The sequence below is a fragment of the Nycticebus coucang genome, chromosome Y (assembly GCF_027406575.1).
Source record: "Nycticebus coucang isolate mNycCou1 chromosome Y, mNycCou1.pri, whole genome shotgun sequence".
NCBI classification, from domain to species: Eukaryota; Metazoa; Chordata; class Mammalia; order Primates; family Lorisidae; genus Nycticebus; species Nycticebus coucang.
The window spans coordinates 26,491,826-26,506,489 of NC_069805.1; positions in this window are offsets into that span (position 1 = coordinate 26,491,826).

A 14,664-nucleotide genomic window follows, 5' to 3' on the forward strand; every position below is an offset into this window, starting at 1 on the left:
CCAAAGAACTCTACCGAGGGCAAAAAAGTAAGACTCTGTCTCAAAAACAAAATAAAACAGTGTGTGTGTGTGTGTGTGTGTGTGTGTGTGTGTGTGTGTGTATCTTAATTCAAATCCATAAAAAAATTATACTGGGAGAAATAAGGTCTTAGCTGTGTTTAAAAATGCCCATAAGAAGGTAGGCACCTTGACTCACATCTGTAATCCAAGTGTTACCAGAATTTCTTTCTTCAGTAGGTCCTTGGTTTGGAGATTAAAAGAATGAACCTTCAGACAACATATCAGTGTAAAATAGGATTTTATTAGACAGGAAAGGGTAAAAAAGCACCAGAGCTTCTGGCAGAGAGAAAGGCCCAAGTAGAGGGTCTCCACGTGGGTCCTTTATCTATGGGTATAAGGTCTTGATGATATCCTTTGTCTAGGATGTTGTTTTAGTTGGCCAGGATTAGGTTCAAACTTGCCGGCTTCTGTGTAGGTGCCTGGCACCCTACCCATTGATCTATGGGAGCTGCCCTACTTCTGTTTTATAATCTTTTATTTCTTAAGTAAGATATGAGATAGGATTGGTGGTTGGTGGTTACTTTGCATTTATTCCATACGTAATATGTTATTGATACATACATTGATTTTACTTTGAGCTGAATAGAAAAACAATGGCTTATTTTTTGGAGGAAGATAAGGTCATATTTTGGTTATGTGGGAAATAAATTGCATCATTCTAGGCAAAAATAATTTTCAAGTATAAGTATGAGAAGAGTATAGTATATATTGATATTGCTTAGCTCAAGGGTACGTTGTGGCAGACCTTTTCTATTTATTTATTCATGTATTCCTTCATTCATTCATTTGTCCATTTATTTACTTCCTAGTGGGAGTGAGGGTTGTGTAGGGCATGAGTTCTCTTTCATGCTAATTTTTTGTTTTCTCAGTTCCCCCGGAAGTAGGGATAAATACTTTATCTGAGCTCTGCCAGTGAGAAGCACAAAAAATCAGGGACAGTGGAGAATTCTTCAAGAGGTGGTAAAATTTTAAGCAACACAGACTTTTCAGGGATAGATCCAACAGCTGTTCTCTGGAAGCATGTCACAAGTGTGGGTGGAGCAGTCTGTCTACTCCAGGTTCAGGGGCGACAATGGGCCCAGGCTGAGCTGTTCTGTGCAGTAGTTTTGGAAATGGTTGTGTGCCTAGCCTCTTTTCATTTCTGCCTATCTTATAAGCTTGGTTCTTCTTCCTTCTTGTTGATTCTAAGACTTACCCAATATTCTTTCAATAAATACATTTCTGTTTAAATCATCCACAGTCAGCTCCTAAAAATTCTAATTAATAACCCATAGTTATAAAGCCATAAAACTCCATGTCAGTACTTTTCATTGATTAAACCTTTAGCTTGCCTATTGTCTAAGATGCTATGCTAAGAGAGTATAGCAACATTTGCCATCTCTGTAAATAAACTAAAAGCTGTTGTATTTTATATTTTAAACAGGTGAAGTTTATGGCCCATAAATTGAATCTGAATAAAGTTTGTAAAAATAAAGTATCTTAGTATTTTCTTATGACCTAAACATTTTGTTTGTTTACTTACCCTTTACTTAAGGAAAGAAAAAAAAAACACTTTTAAATATGTCATGTACAATACAACTCCCCATTTAAGGTGGATAGTTCAGCAGTTTTTAGTAGCATATTCACAGACTTGTGCAAGCATCACCACAATGTAGCTTGAGAACATTTTCATTACCCCCAAAACGAACCTCTATCTATGAGCTGACACTCTCCATTCCCTCCTCCAAACACTCCTTCTCCTGGAACCACTAATCTTTCTTTTTATGTATATTTTGAGAATTTCCCATATAGAAGTCATGTATGTTCTTTTGTAATTCCTCTCATTTTGTGTGCTTTCACTTTCATTCCTTTTAATCATATAAATTTGTTAAAGTCTAACTGAGATTTGTGTATATACACACTGATATACATCTTTAATATTTTAATTTTGGTTATGCTAAATTTAAATTTATCTATGAGAGAGAAATGGTATCTTTATACTGAGTCTTCCTGCTGAAAACAACAATGTATCCTTTCATTTACTTAAGTTTGAAGTTTCCTCCATAGCACTTTAATGTTTTTCCACAGTAGGTCCTTCACCTTTCCTACTGAATTCATCCCTAGCTATTGCTTCTTTTTCATCTTTTTTCTACTTGAGCCTTCTCTTCTTCACTTACCAGAGTAGAGATGAGTAATTCTGTTAGTGCTCGATGTGATCTTGTAATAGATGATATTCCCTGAAATCTGATAAAAAGTATATCTCTACCGTATGCATATATGAAACAATATAAAATGTACCACAAGAGCTAAATGGTTAGTATTTCACACAAATACTTTCCAAGAAATTCAAGGATTTTGTTTCGATGCAAAACTTAAAAAGTGAGAAAAGGAAAAAAAATCACAGTGTTTGTCTTCCAGAGTTTCCTGGGAATTTATTTCTCTCCTTTCTTACTCCCGTCCTTATTCATTACTTCACAGTTAACACTTGGTCTAGTTCATTTGTGGAAGAACCAAGTTTCTTGCACTTACATTACACTTTTTCTTGCCTGGAATGATTTCTCCTTAAGTTTCTGATTCTCTATCAGATCTCAGTTATAATGTAAACTCCTTTCCCAACTTACTGAGTAAATTGGGCCTCTCCCACCATCATTTTTTCCCTGAACTTCATTTTCTCAAGGCCTCAGCAATAGGACAGGTGGGACCTCGACGTTGTCCAACAACACGCTATCCCACAAGCTGCATGGAGATGAGGCTTGACAAGGACAAGATAACCTTGGCCGGCAGGGGTGGTGTTCTGGGTCCTCGCGGGGCTGTGGCGCTGTCAGTCTGGAGCTGTTGCAATCTTCCAGCCGCCAATGGAGCCACTGCTTAGCGGGAACGAGTGGGTGTGAATGGGGATGTCAGGAGCCCCAGGAAAAGCAAAGGGTTTTCTCAGGTGCTTTCCCTGCTTAGAAAGGTTCCTTGGGCGCGGTGGGTCACACATGTAATCCTAGCACTCTGGAGGGCCGAGACGGGTGAATTTCCTGAGCTCACACGTTCAAGAACAACCTGAGCAAGAGCGAGATCCCCTCTCAAAAAAAAAAAAAAAAAAAAAACAGACACTGTGGCAGGCGCCTGTAGTCCCAGCTACTTGGGAAGCTGAGACAAGAGAATCGCTTGAGCCCTGGGGGCTGAGGTTGCTGTGCGCTGTGATGCAGACTTCACTCTACCGGGAGGACAAAATGAGACTCTGTCTAAAAAAGAAAAAAAAATCCTTTGAAGACTCAATGGATGGGGTTAGTGGACTGGGGCGCCCCCGGAGGTCTTCGGTGGTCTGAGATGGGAGAGAGGGGAAGAGCACTGGGTAGGATCCGAAACCAGTGCAGATGAGGCAGCGGAATGGGGAGTGGCAGGAACCCGAGAACAGTGGTCCTCGGTAAGAGAAGTGACAACAGCCACAGCCCAAAAGAACTATTTACCCTTCTGCCTTTGGCTCATGTGAAGTCATATCTACTAATTATGTTGTTAGCTAAACACAGCATATAATTTATGGGGTCAGGCTGTGTTTCTCTTCAAAATCAATCATCCATATGCTCTCCCAAGTACCTCCAGAATCTTTAGCTGAACGTTACAGCTACCCAGTTATCTCTTCTGTGTCCCTGAGTGGCTAGAAAATTGGCCATGCCAGTGTCACATTAAAAATGTATGTAAAAATGACAACTTTACAGAGAATCTAGAGGTGACTGAAAATAAGCCGTTACTAACACTTTGACCCCTGTGTGTAAAAAATATAACATTACAGTGTAATGAAAAAGAAGAGCTTTGGCCACCACTTATTACAAGATGTAATAATCATTAAATTTGTGCGCTATGATTTAAATAAGTCCTTTAACTTCTCTAAGCTTCTGTTTAGGAATTGAGAACAGAGCTGGTAACTTCTCATGGCTGTTGTGAGGACTCTGAGAGAATCCAGGTGAAGCCCTTAGCAAAGTGCCCAGCACTTACTGTTTCTTAACGAATGTTAATTTTATCATGCAATTTATAAAGTGTTTAATGTGTCTAGTATTGATATTTATTATTTCATTTAATATAGCTACTCTTAACCCTGAGCAAAATAAGGCATGGAGAGAGTGCAGCTGGGTTAAGTTCTGTAACTAATAACTGGTGGAGCTGTAATCTGCACCTTAGTCTGTGTGAGTTTTATTCATTCTGCACTTACTGACTAATACTTTGAACCAGGTCTTAGGATATTTCAAGGCTGTAGTGAAAAGAAAGTGCTTCATTTTGTGGATTTTTTTTTTTATAACTACTGGTAATTGTAAATACATTTTTGCTCTCAAATATTAAATTCAATTTGAATAGCTTTACTATTTTTGTCAATTCAGCCAATATTTCAAAATAACATTATAACAGACATAAAACGGTTAGCCTGTTAGAATTATACATTAGTTAAAGTGTAGAAATCTGTATAGCTTAGGATATTGTTGGGATGTCCTGGGCTTGGTCCTTTCCTCAATCTGTATTCTCTTTGTAGAAGGAATCTTTTGCTTTTATGATTTAAATACTAACAAGCATTGTGACTGTCAGATTTATAATCCTGTTTCTGACATCTCAATAAAGCTCCACATTTGTACAATCAGCTGTCTATTTATACTTCCAGTTGGGTACCTAGTTGACATAGTAACATAACATGGGCAGAATCTGCATTTTTTTCTAAACTTGTTTCACCCTCACTGTTAGTAAAAAACATCACCATTTATCTACTCAAGCAAGAAAGATATATGTAATTTTTGGTCCCTGTCACTTTTGACAATCCAATCCGTTAATACATCCTCTAGGCTTGACCTTGAAAAACATGTTTTTGGAATACCTTTTTCTTTCTTTCTTTTTTTTTTTTTTCTTTTTGACAGCCTCATTATGTCACCCTCGGTAGAGTGCTGTGGCATCACAGCTCACAGGAACCTCAAACTCTTGGGTTTAAGTGATAATCTTGCCTCCAATTACAGGCACCCGCCACAATGCCCAGCTATTTTTTACTTGCAGTCATTGTTGTTTAGCTGGTCTGGACTAAATTGGAACACACCAGCCCCAGTGTATGTGGCTGGTGCCAAGCCTGGAATACCTTTTTCATCTGCATTACTGCCATCTTGGTCTAAGTCACTATCACATCTTGCTTGGATTTGGATTTTATCCTACCTGCTTGCTTTCTTGTACCCCTCAACCATTCATTCTCTTTTCAAAGCTGGAATAAACTTTTAAACATATAGTGCATATTGCTGCTTAACACCTTAATTGTTTCCCATACCTCCAGTCACACTGGCCTTTCTACTACTTTAGGGTCAATTGTACTCAATGTTTCCTCTTTTGGGGGAAGGGTTGGCCCTGGTGACCGGCTGTTGTCTACCACTCAGTCTTCAGTTCAAAAGTCCCCTCAGAGAGGACTCCTTCTGTGAGTTGTTTCCAGTTACTCAGTTCCTTGTCTAGAGACTGCCAGTGGTACTTATTCTTGTGTACATCCTTCCAGGTATACTTTATGTATATACAAGTAAATATACATGTGTATATTCCTTTTTATTTTGTAACAGTTGGTTTATAAATTTACCCTGGTGTTTCACTTACCATATCTCAAAGTTCATACTATGTCACTATCTAAAGAATTTTCTCTTGTTAAAAAAAAAATGGATATATCATTTGATAGGCATTTGTACTATTTCCAATCTTTACAATTCCAAGCAGTTCTGCAATGAATGACTGTATATGCATATATCCATACATATACATATATACATGTACATATATAAATCTATATGTGTGTGTAAATATCTGCTGTTATGCAAAAGTAAGTATACCTTTACTGTTTTCAGGAGACAAGTTTAACCTTCAGTAATTTGAAGGTTCTCCAACATGTTTTAGATTATTTAATATAAATAAATTATTTGAAAATGATCTCATTATATTTTAGCTTCAGATTAGGAAACTTTAAAAATTCAGTCCCGGCGGTGCCTATAGGTCAGTTGGCAGGGCCCCAGTCACATACACCTAGGGTGGTGGGTTTGAACCTGGCCCTGGCCACCTTAGCAACAATGACAACTGCAACCAAAAAATAGCCAGGCATTGTGGTGGGTTTCTGTAGTCCCAGGTACTTGGGAGACTGAGACAAGAGAATTGCTTAAGGCCAAGAGTTTGAGGTTGCTGTGAGCTGTGATGCTATGGCACTCTACCCAGGACAACAGCTTGGGAGTCTGTCTCAAAATAAAATAAAATAAAATAATCAAATATAATAAAACTCCCATTCACTTTATTCTCTTACCAATTGTGTAGGGAATGTTGGAAGCTCTAAAGGTACTTTTAACATTTTTCATTGAAAATAGTTTGCAGACTTGAAGTAATTTACATGGAGATACTGAACATAGACATTTAGCCATCAATGAAGAATTTGTAGGCATTTTTAAGGAAGTAAAGGGGTTATGTAAACTCTTTTCACATAGCATTTATTGAGAAAGTACTGTATGCCTGGCTCTGTGCGAAATATTTTTTAATCATGTTGATATGTCTGTTGTTCATACACTATGTCAAGATAAAAGGCTTAGCTACTCATGCTATATCTTGGTCTCTATTTGGACCACACATTATTGTGATTCAGAATCAGATCTGCACTAATGCTGCTTCTTAGAAAGTTGTATTATTGTTCTAGGAGATTATCTTAGGAATTTTATCTTTTTACACAAAAAATAACATGTCTTTGATTGGCATTCCAATAGGACTGTCCACTCCTTGATAACCTTTACTCCATTGGATGTTAGTTAGAATTAAGCTACTTGTTACTGAATCTTAAAGTATGAATTTTTCAGATTAAGGTCAATTATTTCTTTATTTTTCTTTTTTGAGACCGAGTCTCACCATGTCCCCCTCAGTAGAGTGACATGGCCTTACAGCTCAGAGCAACCTCAAACTCTTGTGTTTAAGCAATTCTATTGCCTCGTCCTCCCAAGAAGCTGGGACTACAGGCACGTGCCACAATGCTCAACTATTTTTTTGTTGTAGTTGTCATTGTTCAGCACACCTGAGCTGGTTTCCTAACCATTAAACCACATTAAGGTCAGTTATTTCAATGCATAAATAATGATTTATCATACTTGAGAATATAATCCACTCACTATAGAATGAAAATAAATTTTATTTACATTATTACATTTTATTTATTATGTAATATTTATTAATTATGTTAATATGTTGTAATAACATTTTTATGTGAGTTATGGAAATGTTACATATTTTTTTTTCTTGAGACAATCTTTTTTCTTTTTTTTTTTGTTTGTTTGTTTAGCAGGCTCAGCAGGGTTTGAACCTACCAGCCTTGGAGCATGTGTCCTGTGCCCTAAACACTGAGCTATGGAAGCTCATCTTGCCTGCACCTGGCTGCTTTCTTTTGAGATGATGTCTCACTCTGGATGAGGCTGGTTTCGAACCTGTGAGCTGAGGCAATAGACCCGCCTTGGCCTCCCAGAGTGCTAGGATTCAGTATGTATTACAAAACAAAGAAATCAGTGTTGATATCAGTCAACCATATATTTAATAAGCAGCTTTTATTTTAACTTGGCATTCTGCTCCATAATGAGGTGGCAAGAACAAGTGTTTAACATATCTATAAAACATCATCTTCAGCCTAAGAATGTTGTGCTTACATCAGAGACGTGTGATGTGTAGTATGCATTTCATTATGTCACAGTCTTTAGGTTTAGGTTTGCATTTCCCTTTCACTAGACTATGTACTTCTTGAGAGCAGGGATTTTTGTTATAAATTTTGTATTACTAGCAACTAGCACACTATTTGTATTTGGCACATAGAAGGAATCAAATTAATCCATGTTTTAAAATGAGAACAACTACGTGTTAGATCTTCCATGAAAATTTAGAGAAAGTAGAGATCTATATGGGAATCCTAATTAGAATCAGTGAAAGAATTTGTTTTCCCTTCATAGCGATCTTTCAATTTCAAGTAATGTAATTTTACCAGAAAGCCTGGGCAAGAGACAAGAGAATTGCTTAAGGCCAAGAGTTTAAGGTTGCTGTGAGCTGTGCTGCTTACACTCTTATGTTAAAGGATTTTATTTCAAGACACTGGGAAGAGTAAAACAGATTCATAATGACGTCAAAGTTCTCTTGTGTACAAATCGGCAAACAGCGGGGTGAGTAACAGTTCATTGAACTAATTAAATTGCTACTTACATTTCTAAAATTTTAAAGCTGTTTTATGAAGAGATTATTTTTGAAACTGTGTGACATTTTGTGAAATAGGAGTTTAATCTTTATCTTTGGAAAAGGGGCAAGTTACACCCTGACATGTTTAGATTAAAACAGCTATTGATAAGTAATTCGTAGTATTAAAATTTGACATTTGTTTAACTGTAAAAAATTATTCCATAAATGATCAAAATTTAGTATACTGTAGCCAAGTCATTCTATAATTAAATGAAATAATTAGGTGCTTAGGTGTAGCTGTTGACTAAAAGTTTAAATTAAAATAAATGCTGATTTTTTTTTTTTTTTTTTAGTTATAGTTGAATAGATGCCCTTACCTAAAGAAGCAGCTTATGTGCTCAGTGCCTACAGCTCAGCGGCTAGGGCACCAGCCCACATACACTGGAACTGGTGGGTTGGAACTCAGCCCGGGCCTGCCAAACAATAATGACAACTACAACCAAAAAATAGCCTGGCGTTCTGGCAGGCGCCTGTTGTCCCAGCTACTTGGGAGGCTGAGGCAAGAAAATCACTTAAGCCCAAGAATTTGAGGTTGCTATGAGCTGTGATACCACAGCACTGTACCCAGGGCGACATAAAGAGACTCTGTCTAAATAAATAAATAAATAAATAAATAAATAAATAAATAAATAAATAAAGCAGCAGTTTATGAAAGACTATACCGATAGGCTCAAAATTGGTGATTTTTTCATGTTCTCTGGATTCATGAATATTCACATTTCATTTTTAAAATTCTACTTGGTCTTTATTTCATATATTTTGATTCTATTTATTTTTTCTTTCTTTTCTTTGAGGCAGAGCCTCAATCTGTCTCCCTAAGTAGGGTGCTGTGGCATCACAGCTTACAGCAAACTCTAACTCCTGCGCATAAGTGATTCTCTTGCCTCAGCCTCCCAAGTAGCTGGGAGTATAGGCGTCCACCACAACCACTCGCTATTTTTTTTTTTTTTGTAGTTGTCATTGTGGTTTAGCTGACCCAGACTGGATTTGAACCTGTCAGCCCCAGTGTATTTGGCCGGGGCCCTAAACACTGAGCTATAGGCACTAAGCCAAGAAAAAAATAATTTTTTTTTTTTTTGACACAGAGTCTCACTATGTCATCTTCCATAGAGTGCTGTGGCACCACAGCTCACAGTAACCTCAAACTCTTGGCCTTAAGCAATTCTCTTTCCTCAGCCTCCCAAGGATCTGGGACTACAGAGGCCTACCACAATGCCTGGCTAATTTTTTTTGCAGGTTTCATTGTCATCATTTAGCTGGGCTCAGCCGCATTCCACCCAACAGCCTTGGCTGGCGCTGGAACAAGTGAGCTATGGGTGCTGAGCCAGCTCTCTCTTGTTATTTACATAACTGTAAAATTATTAATGGTAAGTTAATTTTCTCCCATTGCTGTAATAAATCACCACAAACTTATGGCTAAAACCAATATAAAGTCATTATCTTATGTTCTGGGGAACAGAAGTAGACAAGGTTCTCACTATGCTAAAATCAAAGTGTTGGCAGGGCTGGGTTCATTTCTCTAGGCTCTAAGGCAGTGCTTCTCAACCTTCCTAATGCCACATTGTATTTTCATTATTAAAAAGGGGTCACGACCCACAGGTTGAGAACTGCTTCTCTAAAGGATTGTCTGATTACATGCTCATTCAGTTTGTTGGTGGAATTCAGTTCCTTGCACTTGTGTTGGACCAAGGTCTATGTTTCCTTGATGACTATCACTCAGGATTTTTCTAGTCTCTAGAGGGTGCCTGTATTCTTTGGCGTGTGGCCCCTTTCTCTGTCTTCAAAGCCATCAATAGGGGAGGGGGGGTGAAGTTATGAAGTCAGTCTATAGCTTTGAATTGTTCCTGCCTCTTTTTCTATCTCCTATCTCTGACTAACTCTTTTGCCAACCTCTTCCATTTTTAAGGCAATATATGATTACCATGGACCCACTGGGGTAATCTGAGAAAATTTCCTATTTTAAGATCTGTCACCTTAATTTCATGTACAAAGTCACTTTTGTCAAGTAAGATAGCATGGTCACAGATTCCAGGGATTGGGCCATGGACATATTTGGAGGGCCATTATTTGCCTACCACATATGCGTTAGTTGCTTTAGTTTTGTTTTTAAATATTTCAATACACTAATTGCAAAACAGCCTCTTAAAACCAGAGAAGATAGATAAAACAAGCAACAGAGGAACAGGAGCATGTGATATTGTGATAGGTGGTACCAAATGGCTTTTGCAAGGAGTTGGAGTTAAATGCAGTTACCACTTACACCTCTTCTATACTATAAAAACCCAATTCTCTGGTCTGAAAGATTTGCTTTTCATCCCTGAAGCTTGTTTTCCTGCCTCTCTTGTTTACGTTGCTTACTCCCAAGTGCTATTTGGCTTTCTCTCTTTGTATCCAAATCCATCATGGCTGTGCTCAGGTTCTACATCTTCCTGGTGCTGCCCAGGACTTCAGAAGTCACACTGACCTCCTCTCTCTGAACACAAATCACTGGAAATATTTATTCAGCACTCAGTAGCACACTACTCTTACTACGTTTCACACCATACCTTTTCTCTCCAGTTGAATTTCTACTTTCTCAAGGGCAAGGGCATTGCCCCAGACTTTGTTTTGCTTTGACAACATCTAACAGCATTTCTGACTATGGGTTTCTTTCTCCTAGGGACTGCGAAGTCATTTTAAGACACCTTCACGTCTAAACATGCATGTTTTTCTTCAGTCAGTGCATGCCCTGATACCCTGCTGGTATCCAAATTTGTTGAACATAGTAGGCACTTAATAAGCATTTTATGGATAGATTTAGAATGGTAAAATAAAGAAAATGTTGGGTGTAGAAATTTTTTGGAGTTTAAAATCCAAAATACTTTGAGACTATAACTTTATTACTGTATATTAGTTATATGCATGAAGATTTTTAACACGTTGCTAACAATTGCTCCTGAGGAATGAACTGGTAATACATATTTTAGTACTCCTCCTACCTGTCTTACACTGTCATGTTTATGGTGGTTATTCAGGAAATATTTGTTCCTTGATTGGTTTCTTCCAAACTGCAATTTTTTCTTGGAAATAAAATACACACTTGGGGTATACTGATGGCATATGTGGTCACTTAAAGTTACATAACTACTTAACTTTAAATTTTTAGTTTTTTTGAGGACATGAATTAGATTTGATTTGCATATTCTCTAGGTTTTTTTTTTTTTTTTTGTAGAGACACAGTTTCACTTTATGACCCTCGGTAGAGTGCCATGGCATCACACAGATCCCAGCAACCTCCAACTCCTGGGCTTAAGCAATTCTCTTGCCTCAGCCTCCCAAGCAGCTGGGACTACAGGCGCCCACCACAACACCCAGCTATTTTTTTGTTGCAGTTCGGCCGGGGCCGGGTTTGATACAGCCATCCTCCGTACATGGGGCTGGAGCCTTACCGACTGAGCCACAGGTGCCACCCCATTTTTAGGTTTTTATAACCTTTTTTTCCTGGCATGTTTGCTATTTAATTTATACTCCAGGTATGCAATGGACATTAAAGAGTTAATTTTAATTTAATGAAATTATAATGTTAATTATTTCTCAGGTGAATGCAGAACATTGACACCAGTATCATGACATATATATTCAGTATTAACTCAGGCAATGGAAGCCCTGCAGAATAGACCTGTCTTTAGTAAGTTGGTGACTTTTTTCCTTTAACTTTTCTATTTTATTTTTTTAAAAAATCCAATGGTAGTGAGAATTGACTTTCTTCTAATTAATAAAGAAACCGTACTCTTCCATTGATAATTTACATTAATTTTTAGTATTATCAAATTCATATTTTGAGTAATATTCATAATTTACAGTGATATTTTCATCTCAACTTACATGTGTATCACTTGCATATCAGCTTATTTGAATATTACATGCTGTAGAATACAGTATGGACAGGAGAATCAAGGCGTCCCTGTATCTAGACTACCTCTTATTTATGTAGAGGTCAGGGGCTTTCCCCAGTCTGTCATCTCATTTAACTCTGTTGGAATTCTAAGTAATTAAAACTCCTGTGCCTGGGGAGAAGGAAGTCATATTGGGACTATAGGAAATAATTACGCAGAGATGAAAAAATGAATATTTAATATCAGCGTTCTATTAATATAATTCAAGAAAACAGAGGGTTCAAGTCTTTGATGGGGTAATGCTTTAGGTAAGAATCCTGTATATTTTATTTATTTATTTATTGAGACAGTCACAATATGTCATTCTTGGTAGAGTGCAGTGGCATCACAGCTCACACCAACCTCGAATTCCTGGGACCAAGCAATTCTCTTGCCTCAGGCTCTGGAGTAGCTGGCATTACAGGTGCCTGCCCCTATACCCAGCCACCTTTTGGTTGCAGTTGTCATTGTTCTTTAGCAGGCCTGGGCCCAAGCTGGACCCCGCCAGCTTTAGTGTATGTGGCTGGGGACCTACTCACTAGGTTACAGGTACTGAGCCAGAATCCTGTACATTTTTAAACTTGTTGATATATATATACATTTATTTTGTACAGCGTGGCCATAAAGCTCGTGGGCAATTTAAATAGTTGCACATGAACTTTATGGCTACCCTTTATTTTAATTTTTTTTGTTTCTCATACAATAGAAAGCAAATTCTTTTTTTTAATGCCTAGGGTGGTATGAGAATTAAACTTTAGGTAGACCAATGGGTTGATGATAATTCAGGAAACAAGAGACTAGGGGACTCTTACCAAAGTATTGAATCCTGTTGTGAATCATCCCTGTTAGACATTGCTTATACTATTTTTGGAGGATTTCTCTATTACTTTCTGACTTGGAATGTTATTTATACTATAATAAGTTTACATAACACAAATGCTGTGACAACTTTGGAAAATAATAACACTCAAGTGCCACTTTCTGAGTACTGTGTGTTAAGCACCATTCTGAGTGCTAAAGACACCACATCACTAAAGGACTACCCTCAAGTTGCTTTATTTTATAAAACCAAACATAAACAAATGCAATTTAATCCCAGATGCCATGTGGAGGAAGTATTCTTTGGTAAGGGAAAGAGATAATATCTCAGAAAGTTTCCTAAGGGAAGTAGGTATAAAGCAAGTTGTGATAGTTGAATAGACATTTTCTTAGAAGAAAAGTTAGGACAGGCTCTGTGCTCATAACTCAGCGGCTAGGGCACTGGCCACACGAACTGGGACTGGTGGGTTTGAACCTGGCCCAGGCCTGTTAAGACAAAAAACAAATATTAACCTCCATTTGTACTGATATATGAACTTGTCAATAAACACAAACATTTGTTAAAAAAAAAGACAAAAAACAAATAGCCAGGCATTGTGGCTGGTTCCTGTAGTCCCAGCTACTTGGGAGGCTGAAGCAAGAGAATCTCTTGAGCTCAAGAGTTCGAGGTTGCTATGAGATATGACGCCATAGCACTCTACCAAGGGTGACACAGTGAGCTTCTGTCTCAAAAAAAAAAAAAAGAAAGAAAGAAAAAAGGAAGAGAACAGTTAGGACAGAACATTTCAGGTTGAGAAGTGCAAAGATGTGGAGTAAGAGGGAACCTGCACTTTGGGGAAATTACATGCAGAAGCCTGCCCTGGCTCTTGAGTTAGTAGCAAAGGCCAGGTCATAACAGCCCTGAATGTTGAGTTTATACATGTGATCAATTACTGTTCATTGTTTACCAACAGCTTAGTGCTTTATTTCTGTTTTGAAATTTTTTTTCTTAACTTTTTCACTTTTAGATACTGCCATTACTTGATTCTTTATTACTTTAAACATTTGATGTTTGATTTCAGTCAGGTATTAACATTGTGTACAGATTAATATTTGTTCACAAGGCTAGTCATTTTTTAAAAATGCCTTTGTAGGCTTGGCTCCCGTAGCTCAGCGGTTACAGTGCTGTCCACATACAGCGAGGCTGGTGGGTTCCAACCTGGCACAGGCCTGCCAAACAACAATAACAACTACAACAAAAACATAGCTGGCCATTGTGGTGGGCGCCTTAGCTACATGGGAGGCTGAGATAAGAGAATTGCTTAAACCCAAGAGTTTGAAATTAGTGTGAGCTGTGATGCCATGGCACTCTACCAAGAGCAACAAAGTGAGACTCTGTCTCAAAAAAAAAAAAAAAAGCCTTTGTATGTTTTAGGCATCTGAAAAAGATAGCCAACTTCTACCATGCAAATACATTTTTACTAAGTTATAATTCTTGATCAACTCTTGGAAAGGAGCAATATTGAATAATGATTTTATAAAAAGGTTGGCTCTTGAGTCAGATTTATTTGGCAAGGCCTTAAATTCTTATAAGCTTTCAGTTTTCTTGGCTGTCAAATGAGTATAATAATAATGCCTATTTGACAGAGTTTTCTGAGGATTCAGTTTGTTC